The sequence below is a fragment of the Narcine bancroftii genome, chromosome 14 (assembly GCF_036971445.1).
Source record: "Narcine bancroftii isolate sNarBan1 chromosome 14, sNarBan1.hap1, whole genome shotgun sequence".
Taxonomy (NCBI): Eukaryota; Metazoa; Chordata; class Chondrichthyes; order Torpediniformes; family Narcinidae; genus Narcine; species Narcine bancroftii.
Genome location: NC_091482.1, coordinates 49351014 through 49373222, shown reverse-complemented (window position 1 = coordinate 49373222; position 22209 = coordinate 49351014). Strand labels below are relative to the sequence as shown.

Genomic DNA, 22209 nt, shown 5'->3' with positions numbered 1-22209 from the left:
TTGGTAGGTATATATAGATCAGCACAACATTGTGGGCTGAAGGGCCTGCACTGAGCTATAATGTTCAATATTCTCAAAGTTATTTCCAGTGTCTAGAATCAATAACCAGGAGCCGCATGTTCAAGTTGATTGGCCGATGATCTAAATCCATGATGATAACACAGTATTTCCATGATGAGTTGGTGTTGAGAATGTATTGTTGGGCAGGATGGGGGGCCACAGGCAAAAGCATCGCTGTCCAATGAAAATCCGATCAATACATGGAGGCAAAGAAATGGTAGGATTGAGGAACTGTGACGAGGTAGACCCTTTTTTAGGTGAGGGAGAGGCCATTTGCAAAGTACTGCTCAATTCAAAAAATCCCACAGACAGCTCAGATTGTCAGGACTTAGTGCTGTGGTTGAAGCATAAATATTGACCCAATATTCTTGTTCCAGGTAGTTTAAAGACAGAATCTCCACAATGAGGTGTCAGACCAAGTGCTTCCACAGGTGATACTATTCCTATCTAACATATTCACAGTTACTTTTGTTTACAAACTTAAAACTTTTCCCATTGACAGTAGACTAATACTCACCTCCATTCCTAAAAGAAAATACCATTCTTAAAGGTCCTCGATAAGCTTTTATTTCTGCTTGATGAAAATTAAACATTTTCAACATGACTGAGATGCATTTGTGTGTTGCTATATTGCACCGAGTTCAATAGCCAGTAAATTGGATGTACTTACCAGATCTTTCATGAAGACTTTTTTATTAATAAATTACAGCATTTTGTTGTGGGGGTAGGGGGGAGGAAGGAAAGGAAGATCACATGATTCCACCCAAAATGTCTCTGAAAGGAATGGGCGTCTCTATTATTTTTCCTGGTTGGCTGCACAACAAAACAATTCTCTTTGTTTTTTTAATCCCTCCTTAAATTCCCTCCCACTCCTTTCATCAACCTGCTGTTGTGCATTTTGAATGATCTGATTCTGCGCTCCCTTGTTGATTGACATATACGGTATCCGGCACCTATGGGGATTGGTATATGCTGTCTAAGTGTATTTTCCAGTTGCTTGAGATGGCATGTCGTGTGATGGGCGAACTAACGGCGAGGCGCACCGATTTTAAACTTCTGTATTTTTTACCTATTTATTTTACGTGATTTTTTTTGCCAGTTGCTTGAATTCTGGATAACGGGTTTTACTGTACACAAATACAATGGACAGATGCATTGAAATTCTTGTTTTCTGCAGCTACTCTTCTCTTCTCTTTGGCTTGGCTTCGCGGACGAAGATTTATGGACGGGTAATGTCCACATCAGCTGCAGGCTCGTTTGTGGCTGACAAGTCCGATGCGGACACGGTTGCAGCGGTTGCAAGGGAAAATTGGTGGGTTGGGGTTGGGTGTTGGGTTTTTCCTCCTTTGTCTTTTGTCAGTGAGGTAGGCTCTGCGGTCTTCTTCAAAGGAGGTTGCTGCCCGCCGAACTGTGAGGCGCCAAGATGCACGGTTTGAGGCGAGATCAGCCCACTGGCGGTGGTCAATGTGGCAGGCACCAAGAGATTTCTTTAGGCAGTCCTTGTACGTCTTCTTTGGTGCACCTCTGTCTCAGTGGCCAGTGGAGAGCTCGCCATATAACACGATCTTGGGAAGGCGATGTAAGAAAAAAATACAAGAGGACTGATAAATATTCACAGTACCTCATCATTGCAGCCTAGCTAATATTAAATCACTGTGGATACCGCTCAATGTTTCTCCCAGCAGGAGAACATCTCCACCAATGTGTCACATCAGTTGATAAACATAGAGATGCTGGAATCCAAAACTAAAACAGGAAATGCTGGAAGAACTCAGCCAGTTGAGCAGGATCTGCAAAAAGAGAAATTATTTAATATTTATGGTCAGATTTTTCAGAGTGCATACATGACATCACATACATGACATCACATGTATGACATCACATACATGACATCACATACATGACATCACATACATGACATCACATACATCCCGGAGATACTTTTTTTCCTGCAGGCATGGCAGAATTACCACTAAATGGTAGTGCAAAAACAAACGGTACACAGCGTAAACGTGTAAACAAATAAAAGAACTGTAAACAGTTAACGAATGTAATCAAACTGACTGCAATATAGAGCTGTGACAGAATTGGTATGAAATGTTATATATTATTTCTTAGTAAGGGAATAAGTGAGCTGGAGGGGCATATACGCACATTTACATTTTATAGACGTACCTAATTACACTCAGACTCCCTTGAAATAGCAGCTGGCAGATCTCAGTGACCATTTGTCCACTTATTCATTGTTCTGCTGGAAGCTTGTTTGCTTAAAGAGACAGTGTGACTGCTAATTCAAAGCTGTAAACAATCATAAAAGACTTATGACTATTCTCCATTGAAAACTCAAAACAATAGGTGCTTACTCAGAAGCCATTCTGCTGGCTGGTCTCAGCGGACAATTCGGAGTCATATCCACTCTTACTTTTGGAAGAGATTAAACTTCAAAGACAGCAATGATGTTATGTCACATGATTAAAGACATTTTCAGAGACACGTCACTGAAATAGAGACTTTTTGAGATGAGAAGAAGGTACTCAACCTTCCTGTAAATCACAAAGGATTGAAATGCAATATCAGTCCTTTGGAGAAGGAAGGTTGCTTGTGTTTTCTTTATGAAGAGGAGGAACTACCAAAAAATGTTTTTGAATTTGGCCACTTCAGCTGTCTCTTTGAAGAGGACAGATTCATCATGTCTATTTTTCTATGGTCACTTCATGTAACCCTTGCCTGGGTTTGTGAAATTATCGTGGAAGAAAAACAAGTTTTGAAATTTCCATGCAAGAGAGGAAAACTCTTCGTATGAAGAAACAATTCTTTGAAAACAACTCTACAGGAAATTTGTGGGTTTTGAGAAGTCTGATGCCTCACATTTGCTCTATAATTGCTTTTGAACAGTAATAAAGATTTTGAGCTTCAACGCAAAAGCTTTCTGAGACTAAACTTTAAAATCATCTCTTCAGAATTAAGCTTAAACTGTAATGGTTTGGGATGCCACACACACACACACACACACACACACACACACACACACACACACACACACACACACACACACACACACACACACACACACACACTTTCGCATAGTGGGGTTAAGTTAGAGTTAAGTTTAGAATTATGTAAGAGGTGCTATGTTATTAATAGTTTTTTTCCATAGGAAACCCATGCAGACATGGGGAGAAGGTACAAATTCCTTCCAGACAGCACCGGATTCAAACTCGAGGTTTTCACTTAGAGGTTTGCGTTTCACTTAGCCACTACGCTAACTGCTGCTCTCTACTCGAAACTCTAATTCACGTTGGCCTAACTACAGCAGACAGAGAGATCAGAATAGGAGAGGGGTTCAGAATTATTGAATTGAATTGCTTATTATCAGTTGTACAGCGATACAGAAAAAATCTCTTTATGGCATGCTTTCCAGTCAAGTCTACCTCAGATTTAAGATTTATTGACATCATATTCAATCCTTTTTCCTGCAAGCACAGCAGAATTTCCACTAATTGGTAGTGCACAAATAAACTGTACACAATATATTTGTTAACAGATAACAGATGTAAACAAACTGACTGTGCAATGCAGAGAGAACAAAAGAAAATCAATGAGTCACTGATTGAGTTTGTCCTTGAGGAGTCTGATGGTGGAGGGGTAGCAGCTGTTCCTGAACCTGGTGGTGTGAGTCTTGTGGCTCCTGTACCTCTTTTCTGATGACAGCAGCAAGGACAGAGCATGTGATGGGTGGTGTGGGTCTTTGATGATTGCCAGTGTTCTCCAACAGCAGCATTCCCTGTAGATGTTCTCAATATTGGGGAGGGTTTTGCCTGTGATGTCCTGGGCTGTGTCCACTACCTTTTGCAGGGCTTTACACTCAGGGGTATTGGTGTCCCCATACCAGACTATGATGCAGCCAGTCAGCAAAACTTTCCACCACACTTTTGTACAAATTTGCCAGGGTTTCTGTGTCATACCAAACCTCCGCAAACACCTGAGGAAGTAGAGGCGCTGACGTGCTTTCTTCATGATGCCATTGGTGTTTTGGGTCCAGAAAAGATCCTCAGAGATAGTGACTCCCAAGAACTTAAAATTTGCTCACCCTCTTCACCTCTGATCCCCCAATAATCACTGGGAGATTGTACACCTCTGGCTTTTCTTTCCTGAAGTCAATAATCATTTCTTTAGTTTGGTGACATTGAGTGCAAGGTTGTGGTTGGTGAACCATTCAGCTAAGTTTTCAGTCTCTATCCTGTAGGCTGACTCATCCCCTTCCTTTATACAACCCATTACCGTGGCATTGTCAGAAAACTTGTCGATGGTGTTATTGTCGTACCGAGCCACACAGTCGTAAGTGTAGAGTGAGTAGAGCAGGAGGCCAAGAGCACAGCCCTGTGATGCTCCGGTACTAATAGAGATTGCGAAGGAGAAGTTCTTGCCAATCTCCACTGACTGTGGTCTGGAGGTGAGGAAATCCATGATCCAATTACAGAGTGGGGTGTTACCTCTACATAGAACAATGGGGAGAGCAAGAATAAAAAGTGCAAGGTACAATGTTAAAAAGAGAAGTCCAGTTGAATAGTGTATGGGAGATTTTATTCCAGAGTCTGATAACAGAAGAAGCTGACATTGAATCTGGAGGTGACTGTTTTCAAACAAATGTACCTTCTAAGTGTCTAGGGTGGGATGTGTCCTTTAACATATTGACTGCTTTCCCAAGGAAACTGGAGGTGTAGACAGAATTGATGAAGGGGAGGTTGCTTTGGTTGGCTTGAGCTGCATTCACAACTCTCTGAACTTGCCATCTTGGGCAAAGCAGTAGCTGTACCACACAAAATGCAGCCAAAGAGAATACCTTCTTTGGTGCATTTTTAAAACATTTTGGAAGAGGACACTGGGGACTTGCTGAGTTTCCTTCATAAAAACATAGAAAATAGGTGTAGGAGTAGGCCATTTGGCCCTTCAAGCCTACACCACCATTCATTTTGATCATGGCCATCCACTCAGTACTCTGTTCCAACTCTCTCTCCATACCCCCTGATCCCCCTAGTCACGTACTAAATCTAACTCTCTCTTAAATATAGCTATGGAACCAGTCTCAATCACTTCCTGTGGCAGAGAATTCCATAAATTCACCACCCTCTGAGTGAAAAAAATCTTCCTCATCTCAGTCCTAAAGGACTTCCCCTTTATCCTTAAACTGTGACCCTTGGTTCTAGACTTGCTCAACATTGGGAACAATCTTCCTGCATCTAGCCTGTCAAATTCCTTAAGAATTTTGAACATTCTATTAAATCTCCTCTAAACTCCAGTGAATAAAAGCCCAGTCGTTCTAGGGTTTCTTTATATGCAAGTCCCGCCATCCCTGGAATCAATCTGGTCAACCTTTTCTGCACTCTCTCCATGACAATGATATCCTTCCTCAGATAAGGAGACCAAAACTGAACACAATACTCCAGGTGAGGTCTCACCAAGGTCCTATACAACTGCATCAATACCTCTCTGCTTCTGAACTCGAATCCTCTTGATATGAACGCCAACATACCATTCGCCTTTTTTACTGCTTGCTGCACCTGCCTGCCCACTTTTAATGACTGATGCACAGCGACACCCAGGTCCCTTTGCATCTCCCCTTTTCCTAATTGGATAAGATTAAGATAGTACTTAGCCCTCCCATTCTTTCCTCCAAAATGGATAACCACACACTTATCCACAATATATTGCATCTGCCATGCATTTGCCCACTCACCCAACCTGTCCAAGTCACCTCTATACAACTTACAATCCCACCCAGCTTTGTGTCGTCTGCAAACTTGGAAACGTTGTTTTCTATTTCCTCATCTTCTTCTTTCTTTGGCTTGGCTTCGCGGACGAAGATTTATGGAGGGGGTAAAAAGTCCACGTCAGCTGCAGGCTCGTTTGTGGCTGACAAGTCCGATGCGGGACAGGCAGACACGATTGCAGCGGTTGCAAGGGAAAATTGGTTGGTTGGGGTTGGGTGTTGGGTTTTTCCTCCTTTGCCTTTTGTCAGTGAGGTGGGCTCTGCGGTCTTCTTCAAAGGAGGTTGCTGCCCGCCAAACTGTGAGGCGCCAAGATGCACGGTTTGAGGCGTTATCAGCCCACTGGCGGTGGTCAATGTGGCAGGCACCAAGAGATTTCTTTAGGCAGTCCTTGTACCTTTTCTTTGGTGCACCTCTGTCATGGTGGCCAGTGGAGAGCTCGCCATATAACACGATCTTGGGAAGGCGATGGTCCGCCATTCTGGAGACGTGACCCATCCAGCGCAGCTGGATCTTCAGCAGCGTGGACTCGATGCTGTCGACCTCTGCCATCTCGAGTACTTCGACGTTAGGGGTGTAAGCGCTCCAATGGATGTTGAGGATGGAGCGGAGACAACGCTGGTGGAAGCGTTCTAGGAGCCGTAGGTGGTGCCGGTAGAGGACCCATGATTCGGAGCCGAACAGGAGTGTGGGTATGACAACGGCTCTGTATACGCTTATCTTTGTGAGGTTTTTCAGTTGGTTGTTTTTCCAGACTCTTTTGTGTAGTCTTCCAAACGGTACCGCACGGATGGCAGTCTCTTCAATCTGAGGCGCCTGCAAGCTCACACCAAGACACAAGAGAAACTTGTCCGTGAACTACTCTTTGCAGATGATGCCGCTTTAGTTGCCCATACAGAGCCAGCTCTTCAGCGCTTGACGTCCTGCTTTGCGGAAACTGCCAAAATGTTTGGCCTGGAAGTCAGCCTGAAGAAAACTGAGGTCCTCCATCAGCCAGCTCCCCACCATGACTACCAGCCCCCCCACATCTCCATCGGGCACACAAAACGGTCAACCAGTTTACCTATCTCGGCTGCACCATTTCATCAGATGCAAGGATCGACAATGAGATAGACAACAGACTCGCCAAGGCAAATAGCGCCTTTGGAAGACTACACAAAAGAGTCTGGAAAAACAACCAACTGAATTTCCTCATCTAAATCATTAATATATATCGTAAATAACTGGGGTCCTAGCACTGAGCCTTGTGGTACCCCACTAGTAACTGACCGCCATCCCGAAAAGTACCCGTTTATTCCTACTCTTTGCTTCCTATCTGTCAACCAATTCTCTATCCACCTCAATACCATATCCCCTATACCGGGTGCCTTAAGTTTGTATAGTAATCTCCTGTGTGGGACCTTATCAAAAGCTTTCTGAAAATCCAGGTAAACCACATCTACTGGTTCTCCCTATCCACTCTACTAGTTACATCCTCAAAAAATTCAATAAGATTAGTCAGACACGATTTTCCCTTCATCAAACCATGCTGCTCTGACCAATGAATTCACCACTTTCCAGATGTGCCGCAATCACATCTTTAATAACTGACTCTAACATTTTCCCCACTACCGATGTCAAGCTAACCAGTCTATAAATCCCTGATTTCTCTTTCCCTCCCTTTTTAAAAAGTGTGGAGTTACATTAGCCACCCTCCAGTCCTCAGGAACTACTCCAGAATCTAAAGAGTTTTGAAAAATTATCAACAATGCATCCACTATTTCATGGGCCACTTCCTTTAGCACTCTGGGATGCAGACCATCTGGCCCTGGGGTCTTGTCTGCCTTTAATCCCTTCAATTTATCCAACACAACCTCATAACTTACACTTATTTTCCCCAGTCCTTCCGTCACATTAGCCCCAAGGTCCCCTATTATTTCCTGAAGATTATTCATATTTTCCCTAGTGAAGACCAAACTAAAGTAGTTATTTAATTGGTCTGCCATGTCCTTGTTCCCCATGACCAATTCACCTGTTTCTGACTGCAAGGGACCCACATTTGTCTTTACTAGTCTCTTTCTCTTTACATATCTATAAAAACGTTTACAGTCATTTTTTTATGTTCCATGCCAGTTTTCTCTCATAATCTCTTTTGCCTTTCCTGATTAATCTCTTTGTCTTCCCCTGTAGAACTCTGAATTTCTCCCAATCCTCTGGTATTCTGTCTTTCTTGGCTAGTCTATACGCTTCCTCTTTACACTTGATACTCTCCCTGATTTCCCTTGTTATCCAAGGATATACTACCCTCCTTGAGTTATTCTTTTTCCAGACTGGGATGAACAAACGCTGTATTTCATCCAGGTGATCCTTAAATGCTTGCCATTCCCTTTCTACAGTTAATCCTTTAAGTAACATTTGCCAATCTAACTTAATCAATTATGTCTCATACCCTCAAAGTCACCCTTCTTTAAGTTCAGAACCTGAGTTACAGAATTAACCCTGTAACTTTCCATCCTAATGTAAAACTCCATCATATTGTGGTCACTCTTGCCCAAAGGGCTTCGCACAACAAGATTGTTAACTAACCCTTCCTCATTACTCAGGACCCAGTCTAGAATGGCCTGTTCCCTCGTTGGTTCTTCAACATACTGGGTTAGAAAATTATCCCATATACCTTCTAAGAAATCATCCTCATCAGTACCCTTACCAATTTGATTCATCCAGTCTATATGGAGATTAAAGTCACCCATTATAACTGCCTTTCCCCTGTTTGAAATGATCCCAGAACCGGTTCCAATGCCCCAAGAATCTGAACCCTTCCCTCCTACACTACTGTTCAAGCCACATATTCATTCTATCTATCCTGCAATTCCTACTCTGACTAGCTCATGGCACTGGCAATAATCCAGAGATTATTACCCTAGAGGTCCTACTCCTTAACTTCTTTCCAAGCTCCCTGAATTCTGTTTGTAGGACCTCCGCTTTTTTCCTATGCCGTTGGTACCAACATGGACCACGACAGTTGGCTGTTCACCCTCCCCATCCAGAATGCCCTGAAGCCGCTCCGTGATATCCCTGACCCTTGCACCGGGGAGGCAACACACCAACCGGGAGTCCCGTTTACGGCCACAGAAGCTCCTGTCTATTCCCCTTACAATTGAATCCCCTACGACTATTGTCCTACCACTCTTTTTCCGGCCCTCTTGCACAGCAGAGCCACTCACAATGCCCTGACCCTGGCTACTGCTGCCTTCTCCTGATGGACCATCTCCCCCAACAACATCCAAAGTGCAATATCTGTTTTTTAGGGAGATGACCACAAGAGACTCCTGCACTACCTTCCTGTTCTTACTCTTACCCTTGGTCACCCAGTCTCTATCTCCCTCAACTCTACGAAGCTGTGGTGTGACCAACTCGCTAAAGGTGCTATCCACCAAATCCTCAGCATCCCGGATGCTCCAGAGTGAGTCCATGCGCAGCTCCAGTGCCGTCATGTGGTCAATCAGGAGCTGCAGTTGAACACACTTCCTGCACACGTCGTTCGCAGGGACACTGTCAGTCACCCTGAGTTCCCACATAGCACAAGAGGAGCACGGCACGGGACTGAGCTCACCTGCCATGTCTAAAATTACCACCTACGAATGAGTTAAATGAAAAAAGAAAAAAAAAGAGACTCACCCCTTTACCTGTAGAGGAAGTAAAGCAATTAAAATGGCCATTTTCCTTCTGTTCCCTTTCCCTAGTCCTCACCGTACAAACTCCTCTGACCTCTCATCAATTTCAACTTCTCCCCATCTACCTCCCTGACATCTCTCCCAATCTCCCCCTATCTATCCTCTCTTCCCCACCCCTTCCACAATTTCCCCCCCATGTTCTCATCCCCTCTCCTCTCTCCTCCCACCCTTTCTTCTTGTTAGAACTTTCAAGTCCATTTATTATCATCTGATTGAACGTATATGACCCGACGAAACAGCGTCATACACAAAAACACACAAGTAGCCAAAATAAATATATAAACACTTTGGGATGATTTACTCAGTTGCAGGATACTGTTCAGTAGTCTAACAGCTATTTCCCAGCCTGGCAGACCTGATTTTGATGCTCCTGTACCTCCTTCTTGATGTTAGTGGGTCAACGATACTGTGTGTTGGATGGAAAGAGAGAAACACGAGAAGCTGTGATTGTAGTTAAAAACATCGAGATGCTGGAGGAACTCAGTTAGTCTTTCCACATCTATAGGAGACAGATATATTGCTGATGTTTCGGGCCTGAGCCCGTCTTCAGGGAAAAAATACCAGAAAAGGCAGAAGCCGGATAGATCAGAGTGTCTCAGAATTCACTCGATGGGAGAGGAATCCAGGCCAACCAAAGGTGTTAATTGGATGTGATAAGGGATGAGGTAGAATTCATCCATGCCTGTGTGAAAGGAGACAGAGAATGGAGAGACGATGGGGGAAGCAAGGGGGCGGTGGGGAGGGGTTTAATGAAAGCCCATAATAAAGTTCATATTAATGCCATCTGGTTGGAGGATGCCCAATTGGAAGATGAGATGTTGTTCCTCCAAGTTATGGGTGGTCTCAGTCTGACAGTACATGAGACTGTGGACAGACATGTTGGCAAGAGAATGGGATGAAAAATTGACGGAAAGATTCTTCTATAATTCCTTGAGACCTATTTAGACAACACCAAGTAAAGTCATCTATAGAGGAGATTATTAAAATACCAGTGATCTTCTCTGGTATTTTAATAATCCTCTGCTCGATTCATGGTGGACATTAACGGCGCCTCATCAGCTCTCTCTGACGGATGAAAAATTTTCAAAGTATGAATTCACTATTCATTAAAATTCTCCCAGTGACTTGCGTCTCACTACAGCCGCACTAAACAGTTTACCTTGTGGCCGCTTTTTGCATGACCTTGTTGTGAACAGATTGCTTGATGTTTGCCAACATCAAAATGAAATATGTTATTTAGGAAAGGGTGGTTAATTGTAGTAAACCACCTAGGGAGGATCCAAGTTGTGAGAACCTTCTGCTTGACAACTGACGCCTGCTCATTATTGGTAAGTGGCCACTATTCAACATTCAATGTATGTTAGTTATTGACAGGAGAGAGAGAGGGAGAAAGTGAGAGACAGAGACAGAGAAAGAAAGAGACACAGAGAGATAGAGAGAAAAGGGTCAGAGAGAGAGAAACAGACAGAAGGAGAACTGCAGCATTACACAAGTGTGAGACCAGCCATAGTTAAATGTCCAGAAAGCACCTAAATATCTTTTCAGTTATTGAAGAAACTCAGCAGATCACACAATTACCACAAGAATAAGAATAAATAAATAAAGATTCGGCCTGAGGTCTCTGTCAGGATTCTGGAAAAACAGGGAGACGTCCGATTATTGCCGGTCTTATGAGGGAATCGGAGGCAAGCTGCAGCCTTTAGGCTGCAATTCACTCAGGAAGTCTGGATAACCTCCAGCGGTTTCTGCATCCTGACCTGAAGCTCAGTGTCCCTCAGGAGAATGTACAATGAACTGCTCCTGCACAGTGAAGGGTGGAAGTGTCATTTTGCGAGAACACATCTTGGGCTAGATTTCTGTGCCATGTTGCATCCACTGAAATTTCCTGTCCCAACTGGGAGGGGGAAATTTACCACACCCAGCCTACTGAATCTAGAAAGTTGCATTCGCATGATAGCAAATGTAAACGATGGGAACTACGATATTTCACATCTGCAAGTGTGCTCCGCTGAAAAAAAGGAAACTGCTCCTTTCACGCCTTGTCTTGGCTATTTCAATGGGGCCAAAAATAGACCATCAATCTATCAGGAATTGATACCGCCCTAACATCCACCCCTAAGAATGACGTGTTTAAAATACCACCTTCCTTTGCTAATAATAGCAAAGAAATTGTGGCTTCTATTCTCTGTATCTGCAATAAAACATAAAAGTCTGAAGACACCATGATCGAAGAAGAAACACAATGCTGGAGAAAGAGTAGATCAAACAGTGAACTTTATAAAGATACATAACCAACGTTTTGGGCTTGAGCCCTTCGTCATCATCATGGCCCATCCCTTCACGAGCGAAGATGAACACGGTGCCATGTAGCTCTTCTGCCCTCACAGACCTTTTTGTAGTTGTTGGCACATTGTGATGGGCCACTGCAAATCGCGGAACGCCATGCCATGCGATTTTTTTTTACGAGGCCCTCCCAGTCAGTATGGTTGACATGGAACGACTGGAGATCGCACTTGATTACGTCTTTGTAGCGAAGACATGGGCGGCCAACAGGTATGGACAAAATGGAGGCAGGTGCCCGACGTGCATCTTTCAAACAATATCTTCAGGGTTTTTTGCATGAATGTCATTGGCGCATTTTGAATAAATCTCATCATGTCTCTGTGACAGTAAGAATTAATGTACCTTATCAATGAAAAGAAATGATTCCTATTTTGTATGAATAGGACCAGAGATGATACACCATCAGTGACCCAGGTTCAAATCCGGCACAGTCTCTAAGGAGTTTGTACGTCCTCCACGGGACCATATGGGATTCTTCCGTGTGTTCCGGACTCCTCCCACCCTCCAAAAATGTAAGGGGTTTGGAGTTTAATTGGGGCATTTGGGCAGCATGGGCTTATGGGCTGGAAGGGCCTGTTACCGCGCTGAATCCCGAAATTTAAAAAAATAAATTCAGACGAAGCTATACGGTGAGATGTCATTACAAACAAGCCTAATCAACAGAACAATTTATCAGCTGACTGAGTAGATAGCCAATCCCTTTCGTTTGGACATTAAGCCTGAAGAAGAGATATTAGATTTATGCTCTTCTGTTTAGAACTGGTCAGAAACTTCCTCACTGAGAGTTATCTAAAGTGTGTGAAAGACAGATGTGGGCAATTAATTTTTAAAAAATTCAGATTGTAGTCTTTTTATTAGGCAGTGAGGGAAATATTCTAGAACATTGCAGCACAGTACAGGTTCTTCAGCCCACAATGTGGTGCTGACATCCTGCACAACAATCCAATCCTTCCCTACCTCGCATCCATAACTCTGCTCTCCTTACATTCATGTACCTATCTAAGAGTCTGTTAAAACATCCCTGTGGTACCATTACCCCCATTCCAGGAACCCATCATTTTTTATGACGTCTCCCTAAATTTTTCTCCACTCACCTTAAACAGGAGTCTGCCGGTATTTGGTATTGTCACCTCAAGAAAGAGGTGCTGGCTGTCCACCCTTTTCGGCATAGATCAATTTTTGTTATACACAGTTTCTGTTCAAATAGCTTTGTGGAACATAAATGTACAGTTCACTCAAAAGAAGCAATAAACACCAACCAGAAACATTTGTAGATCTTAATCCCAGCCTGGAGACTCAAAGCACAGCAAGCCCTTTATCCAATATTAGTGCCAAGTCACGGTACCAACTCTGGTTCAATTCTAGGACATGCCAGATACAATACATTCACCTTCACCCCACATTTGCTTCACGACCAGAAACAACGCAGGATTCTAACCAATAGGTCAACAAACCTCAGTGAAGTCGAGTTATTGCCCCAACTTTTGTAAATCTTTATCGCCACAATCTGCGATCACCCCCCCACCCCCCCCCCCCCCCGCAACCTTCCCCACCCCGGCAAACAGCTTCCTGCTGGAGTGGAGTCAATCCACTGGACTAATTAACATGTACAGTCCTAAAATCCAGTCTGCTCGGGGATTGGATCAGTCCGGATTTTTGGATTCTCATATAAAATTCAAATTTAAATATAGAGGAGATGAACAGGTAAATTTTAATAGCTTATTCATTAGCAAATACAGTATGCTCTGTTTATCAAAATGAGCAGTTTTAAAGAAAAATAAAGTCAATCCTGATGACAAAAATGTAAACACAATTTTTTCACTACAAAAAAAAGAGCATGTAATGCAGTGGTTCTCAACCTTTTCCTTTCCATTCACCTACCACCTTCAGTAATCCCTTAGCAACCACAAAACACCTATGGCAGGGGTGTCAACCTCAAATTCACGGAGGGCCAAAATTAAAAACTTGGACTAAGTCGAGGGCCGAACTAAATATTTATTGAAAATTTTCAACATCTGCATGTTTTCTCTTCTTTCAACATATGTAATGCTAAACTTTTTCTTATTAAAATAAATGTTTAATAATAGTTTTGGATAAACTCTTTCCAGAAGCATTAACAAATGAGAAATAAAATATTCAATAAATAATATTTCTCTATAGAGGATTTGTCAAATGTTGCTAGTGTGCTGTCGAATAGTAAAATCTGAGGGCTATTGAGAATGTGGGAGAATAACATGATTCCTGAAACAATCAAATGGGTGACTGATTGTGGGCATGGACTCTAGCAGGGTTATTTGCCATGCCCTTTTTCCATTGGTACAGATATCCTTTGATTTACACACTTTTCAAGTTTTATGCCTAATGAGCTTGTATCCAGGTGCAGGACCATTTTTAACCAGGAATATATTTATCACTGTGACATGAAACTACTGGAAGATCATTTTATCCTGAGATTAAAGTTCATAATACTTACTCAAGCCTGTGTGCGGGAGGGCGGGGTTTGCAGGCGATCGGGTTGGACAACGACAGTGCGGGGGCATCGGCTCTTGCTGCAGGACAGCATCTCGGCGGATCAGCGGCCCCGTCACCGTGAGTCGCGGGTCGGCCTGCGGCAGGGTGGGAGAGTGGGCAACGGTCCTGGCGAGGTCAGGGCCCCCTTGAGTTTCTACCGGACCCCCCTTGATCTGCTGAGTTTCTCCCAGACCCCCCTTGACCTGCTGAGTTTCTCCCGGACCTCCTTTGACCTGCTGAGTTTCTCCCGGACCCCCCTTGACCTGCTGAGTTTCTCCCGGACCCCCTCCCCTTGACCTTCTGAGTTTCTCCCGGACCCCTCCCCCTTGACTTGCTGAGTTTCTCTCAGACCCCCCTTTGACCTGCTGAGTTTCTCCCGGATTCCCCTTTGACCTGCTGAGTTTTTCCCGGACCCCCCTTTGACCTGCTGAGTTTCTCCCTTCTGGTGTTTTTACGAGAACCACAGACTTTCGCTCATACATTGATGAGGGGGATCAAGGGCCAAACATTGTCAGGTACCTCTCTGCTGGATAAAGGACACGGTTTAACCCGCTGAGTTTCTCCAGTGTTGGGTTTTCACAAGGTAGAGTCAAAGGGCCGAAGGGCCTGTTTCTGATCTGTAATGTTCTACGGACCCTGCTCTTCTTCCCGTGCCGGTGTCCCAGGACCTTTCCAGGGCAGTCTCCGTGCTCAGGACCGCGCTGGGATCCCGGTCAGCGGTGGAGGAGCAGGTGAGCGCAGCTAATCCCGATCCAGCCCACGCCATTCCCGAGATTGGCAGGGGGTTCCACCCTACCTGTCCGACCAGCCTCGCTCTCCACGTGTACTCCAGGCACCCGCCGCTGGTCCGGTGGGAAGGCGCAGGGCGGCCAGCAGCCGGCGCCCCCATCGCCCGGCGGGGAGCCCCAATCTTCCCTCCGGCGTCCCGACTCCATCTGCAGCTCCAAGAAACACTGTGCCACTGGGTTTCCGGGCGCTGGGAAGTGGCTTTGGCTTCCCCTGACACCGGCCAGGCTGCGCTGCGGTGGGGGGGTGGGCGGGGGGATACGACAGCGTGTTTATAAAACCACCCACCACTACTTTTCAAGGACCAGGATTTTTCTCTCTCTCTCTCACCCTGAGACACAGTGGTTACTGTGCATGCGCTATACTGGCGCGGCGGCCAGCGGGCCACCTCTAATACATTTTTGATATGATCTTGCGGGCCAAATATAATTATATCACGGGCCAAATTTGGCCCGCGGGCCAGAGTTTGACATGTGTGACCTATGGCATAGGAAGCCATTCATGCTCTATGGTTAGTAATGGATTACTTAGGCTGGTATGTGAGTGGGAAGGAAAAGGTTGAGAACCACTGGCAATGCTTGAAATTATGTTTAATAATTAATAATGTAAAAGAAAAATACAGTATACAAATGAATTTCTTTGTGATAAGATTATCTGTATTAAATGTGGTGGCTTGTTGCCCGCTAACTTAAATATGTTTGAAAGTCAGATTCTTGGGTGATCTGGATTTCTGCCATCCACATTTTTGGACTTTTACTGTATATCTTGAGCCAGAATTACTTAAAAATGATCAAGTGTACAAACTGCTACTGGCTTTGCCAGTGAAACACTAAAGTCTGCAGATGTTGTGATTGTAGTAGAAATATAGAGATGCTGCAGAAACTCACCAGGTCTTGCAGTGTGCATAGGAAGTAAAAAATATATTACTGACGCTTTAGGCCTAAGCCCTTCCTCAAGGATTTTTTTTAAATTTCTAAAATTTAAACATATATCAAGGTAACAGGCCCTTTCGGCCCACAAGCCCATGTTGCACAATTATACCCAATTGACCTCCATCCCCCAGTGCGTTTTGAACAGTGGGAAGAAATCAGAGCCCCCCCCCAGGGAAAACCCTCACAGTCATGGGGAGAACGTACAAACTCCTCAAAGTCAACATGGATTTCGAACCTGGTCCTGATCGCTGGCGCTGTAAAGGGTTGCACTCACTGCTACCCCAACTGGGCCACCTATTGAAGACCTTGAAAAAGGGCTCATGCCCAAAACGTAAGTAATACCCCTCCCTCCTATGGACTCTGTGGGACCGGCTGATCTCCTCCAGTTTTCACTCATAGCCATGAGATGTCAGTGAGTCTAAATAGCAGTCAGTTAATGAAAGCTTCAAACAATGATTTAGTGCAAGTTTCACCAGCGTTGTCTCCGCTCCATCCTCAACATTCATTGGAGTGACTTCATCTCCAACATCGAAGTACTCGAGATGGCAGAGGCCGACAGCATCGAATCCGCGCTGCTGAAGATCCAACTGCGCTGGGTAGGTCACGTCTCCAGAATGGAGGACCATCGCCTTCCCAAGATCGTGTTATATGGCAAGCTCTCCACTGGCCACCAAGACAGAGGTGCACCAAAGATGAGGTACAAGGACTGCCTAAAGAAATCTCTTGGTGCCTGCCACATTGACCACCACCAGTGGGCTGATATCACCTCAAACCGTGCATCTTGGCGCCTCACAGTTCGGCGGGCAGCAACCTCCTTTGAAGAAGACCGCAGAGCCCACCTCACTGACAAAAGACAAAGGAGGAAAAACCCAACACCCAACCTCAACCAACCAATTTTCCCTTGCAACCGCTGCAACCGTGTTTGCCTGTCCCGCATCGAACTTGTCAGCCACAAATGAGCCTGCAGCTGTCGTGGACATTACCCCTCCATAAATCTTCGTCCGCGAAGCCAAGCCAAAGAAAGAAAGAAGATTTTGTCAAATCCATAAAAACGCCAGCCACTCTTCCCTGCATTTTTGTTAAAGGAAATTTCTGCTAACTTGTTTCATTGCAATTTGAACAAGTGCTAGGGTAACGTTGATTGTTAAAATTTATGAATCATGGATGTCAATAAAAGTATCAACACTTGGTTGTGAATGGTTTTAATAAAAACACATTTTAAATAAGTGGTCCTAGTAAGTAATTCAATCTGGTCCTCCTTGGAAGAAAGAGTCCCTGCTGTTCTACAATACTCATTTAAAACTCACATTGAGACAAACACTTTTGGCTGATCTTGAGATGCTGAAGGAATGTAGAACATGAGCAGGAGAAGAATGTTTTTATTTAGACACGCAGGCAATTTCAGCCCATGAGTCCGTGCCACCCAATTTACACCCCATTAACCTAAACCCCCAGGAGGAAACCACAGCCCCCTGGGGAAAACCCACACAGAGAGAGAACGTACTTACAGACACCGCGGGATTCAAACCCCAGACCGATCCTGACCACTGGCGCTGGTCTTGTGCTCACCGCTACCCCAACCTTGCTGCCCACAAAAAAGAAACTAAACTTGCACTGCTATACCACCTCTTGTCAGAATGTCTCAAAGCAAATGCAGTATATATCAGGTGTCATTAATGTTGTGGTTATATCACATGGATCTTCAGCGCTGAAGATCCAACTGCGCTGGGTAGGTCACGTCTCCAGAATGGAGGACCATCGCCTTCCCAAGATCGTGTTATATGGCGAGCTCTCCACTGGCCACCGTGACAGAGGTGCACCAAAGAAGAGGTACAAGGACTGCCTAAAGAAATCTCTTGGTGCCTGCCAAATTGACCACCGCCAGTGGGCTGATATCGCCTCCAACCGTGCATCTTGGCGCCTCACAGTTCGGCGGGCAGCAACCTCCTTTGAAGAAGACCGCAGAGCCCACCTCACTGACAAAAGACAAAGGAGGAAAAACCCAACACCCAACCCCAACCAACCAATTTTCCCCTGCAACCGCTGCATCTGTGTCTGCCTGTCCCGCATCGGACTTGTCAGCCACAAACGAGCCTGCAGCTGACGTGGACATTACCCCTCCATAAATCTTCGTCTGCGAAGCCAAGCCAAAGAAGATATCACATAGTCAGCTGAAGTGTAACAAGCATCAAACGCTGGAGTTGTTGGCCTGGAAGAGGTCACATCATTTCTATCACTAACAACTCATTAGCGCAACACAATAAAAGAGTCAACAACCATGGTTAAAATCCGGCACTGTCTGTAAAGAGCTTGTATGTTCTCCCCAGGACCTGTGTGGGTTTGCTCTGGATACCCTGGTTTCCTTCCACCTTCCAAAACATATAAGAGGTAGGTTAATTTGGCGGCACAGGTTTCATAGGCCGCAAGGGCCTTCCACCCTGCTGTATGGTTAAAATTTTAAAATAAATTCATGCAGCTACCCTCGTCTTTGACTGAAGAGAAGTCCTCATTTTTATCAATGGCTGGATCCATTTAAGTCCTGAAGGAAGTCCCACATCTAACAATACCAAAAGAAAGCAGACCGAAATGTAATGCTATGAAATGAGAGGAGTTACATTTTGGCAGGAAACATTAGGAGAAGATAAATTCTCAAAGGGATTGTAGCGCATCGAATGTCTCAAAGACTTGTTGACTCAAACCAAGGCTTTTATTACCAAAAGACTGGAGCGTAGTACATCGAGCTCGACCAGTCCAGACTGACCTGGATCTGGTTGGGTGCAGCCCTTTATGACCTGGCCAGTAGGTGTGGCTACAGCTCTCAGCCAATCATTTGAACTATATGCAAATATATACAAATATATACAGTGGAGATAGGATCCCATACTATCACAGGGATAAAAAAAACAAAGAAATCTGGAGATATACAATCGTGCATAGATTAATGAAAGCGGCTGGGCAGGTTGATAAATGGTTGAAAAAGCATCCAGTGTCCTGGGGTTTATAAATAGGGGCAGAATATCATAATGAACCTTCACAAAACAACTGGGTTATTGTGTTTCGTCCTGAGGAGCACTCTTTCAGGAAGATGTGAGAAGGCAGAGAAGTGAATGACTAAAATTATTCCAGGGATATCATGAGAGAAGCTTTTGTTAAAGGTGGGCCTGCTCTTCTTGGAGCAGAGATTACAGAGGTCTGATAAAGACATTCAAAATAATTCTAGAGTGAAACTTTTACCATATGAAAAGGGTTAAGAACCGAGAGGGGTGTAGAATGAAGAGGATTGGCAACAGGATACGAGGAAGACCTTCCTTATGGATCTGGTGATTGTGGCCTGAAGGTTTTCCCAGGGAGAATGTAGGGAGACAAATTCAATTGTTGCATTCAGAAGAAAATGATGATGAGTTTAGAGTTTATACACATAAGTACAATGTAGAGACACCAAAATTCTTATTTGTTGCTACCAAACCAACTACAATAGTTCCCATTGGTGGAGGAGACCAGAACTTGGGGTCATAACGTCAAGATTCAGGGGACTAGATTTAGGATGGAGATGAGGAGGAACTGCTTTTCCCAGAGGTGATGAATCTATAGAATTCACTTCCCATTGAAGCAGTGGAAGCGAGCTCAGTAAATATATTTAAGACAACTTGGATAGATGAAGGGGAATTAAGGGAGATGGGGAAAAAGCAGGTAAGTGGAAATGAACCTAGAATCAGATCAGCCATGAATGACAGAGCAGGCTTGATGGCTGACTCCTGCTCCTATTTCAGATGTTCTTATGTTATTAACTTACAAAGACAGAATAAGGGATAATAAATAAGATAGATAGATAAATAAATATTCACAGTTGCAGTTAGTGCAGCGGAAGTGACATTTCATACTGCAGATAGATTTTATGGTGGAGTGAAACACGCTGTGATCGTAGGAAAAACATAGAAATGTTGGACGAACTCAGCCAGTCTCGTGGGATTGACGTGAGGGTGGTCTTGGATTAAGGTAGTACAGGGAGATAAAGAGCTGTTATATATAAAAAAAACTGTTCTTGAAACAGGAGATACTGGTCTTCAGGCTTCTGTCTCTTCTGCCTGAAGGGAGCAGTGAGAAGAAGTTGTGACCAGGGTGATGGGGGCCTTTTATGACATTGGCTGCCTCCTTGAGGCAGTGCCTCATGTAGATGTTTTCAATAGATGGACTTGGCTGGTTTGCCACTCTCAGCATCCTTCTGCTTCCTGGGCCCTCGAGTTTCTAAATGACGCCTTGATACAAATAGTCAGTACACTGTAGAAGTTTGATAGAGTGTTTGATGATGTGCCAAATCTCCTCAGACTTCTTAGAAAGTAGAGGCATTGGTAGCATGTGCTGGCTTCATGAGAGGTCCTCCGATATGTGAACCTGAAGGTACTCCTCCACCTCCTCCATCAAGCTATTGAAGTCAGACACTTGGCTCCCCCAGCTTCCCTTTCCTTATGGAGTCCACAATGACTCCCTTCGTGATGTTGAGATAAGATTGTTGCTCTGGCACCACGTGACCAGATTCTCCAATACCATCCTGTTCTCTGACTCACCATTTCCCATTAAAAATGGTGGTATCTGATGCACGTCCCCTGTGTTTGGTCACTCACACTGACCCGGACTCGAACTGAGGGCAGACTTGCGGCATGACAGCCTTTATGGGGGAGAAAGGGGAGGAGTCACGAGCCAGCCAGTGAGAGCTGGGTCAACCAGGAAAGGTCATGTTATTTATATAAAACAAATATGTACAATAGTGGTTTCTCCCCAGTATCGTCAGCGAATTCTTAGATTGTGTTGTAGCCAAAGGTGACACAATTGTGGGTGTACAGGAAATAGAGCAGGGGGTCTAAGCTTGGAACCCTGAGGTACCCCCTTGTTGGTGGTCAGTGAGGAGGAGATGATGTTGCCAATCCACACAGAAAAGGAACTGTATAATGGGTTTATTTATGCACAGTTTATATGAATTCAAAAGGTTAAACAGCCTCTTCTCTGATACAAATATTCATAGTCTTTGTAATATCTAATCTAGAAGACATTGCATCAGTATAGCCCAGATGATATGGGTATGGTTCAGCACAGACAGTTGGCTGAAGGGCCTGTTCTTGTGCTAAAGTACTTAAATTATTTTTTAGAACATAGAACAGCACAGAGCTTGGAGTAAGGTGTCTGGCTTCAGATGTGTAACTAAATGAACTGTCCAGAGGAGACCAACAATATAATTAGGGTATTAATTAACGAGGGACTGTTGGTCAACTCCCCGTGCAGTTCGTAAACAAACAATGTTCAGGCCCTTTAGCCCACTGTCTGTGCTGAACCATTTGGCCCATGAGTCCGTGCCACCCAATTACACCCAATTAACCTACAATCCCCCAGGACGTTTTGAATGGTGGAAGGAAACCGGAGCCCCCCGGAGGAAATCCATGAGGACAAGAGGAGATTGTACCAACTCCTTACAGACAGCATGGGATTCGAACCCAGGTCCCGATCGCTGGCACTGGAGCAGCTCTGCGCCAACCGCTCAGGCAACCGCTCTGTCATAAATCCTGCCTCCTTCAAGATGTACAAGTTCAGGACACAGCCCTCTTCTGCAGTATTTCATCATATCACTCTATATACACTCGTAATAGCTGCTTTGACAAAAAGAAATGGAGTTTTGTTCTTTTAAATAATCATTGTGCTCAACCTAAGAATGAGCAAAGGGGCTCGAGTGTTTCACAGGGTATCCGCCGTTTTACTTCGGCTCCTTAACTTATTCTTTAAAAAGCCATATTCTTTCTTAAATTTAGACATACAGCACAGTAACAGGCATGCACAGTGTATCGTTATGGTTTACTTAAAATGAAAAGATATCGAAGGTCAGAATCTGAGCATGCTCAGATCAGGCAGGATATAAGGCAGACTGCAGCTCTGTCCTGCGTCTGCTAAGGAAGTGAGCCACACCTTCACTAAAGAGGACAGAAACAGCCTTGGTAAACAGGCCACTCGACAGAACTGTTAAGCATCAGTAGCTGCCCCGAAAAACCTCCAGTGTTTGTCAGTCGTTGGTCTTTCATATGTCGCAAATGTGTAAAAAAATCTTTTGAG

The 22209-nt window shown here is 44.4% G+C and overlaps 1 long non-coding RNA gene across 1 annotated transcript in view; it reads right to left on the bottom strand.

Moving 5' to 3' along the window:
- Positions 1-736: 736 nt before the first annotated feature.
- The window catches only part of LOC138749148 (uncharacterized), a 98715-nt gene continuing 77242 nt past the window's right edge, over positions 737-22209 (bottom strand). The window contains exons 3-4 of the long non-coding RNA XR_011348448.1: positions 2236-2358; positions 737-1850 (exon numbers count right to left, since the gene is read on the bottom strand). This is a non-coding gene — a long non-coding RNA (uncharacterized lncRNA). The remainder of the gene's footprint in view (positions 1851-2235; positions 2359-22209) is intronic.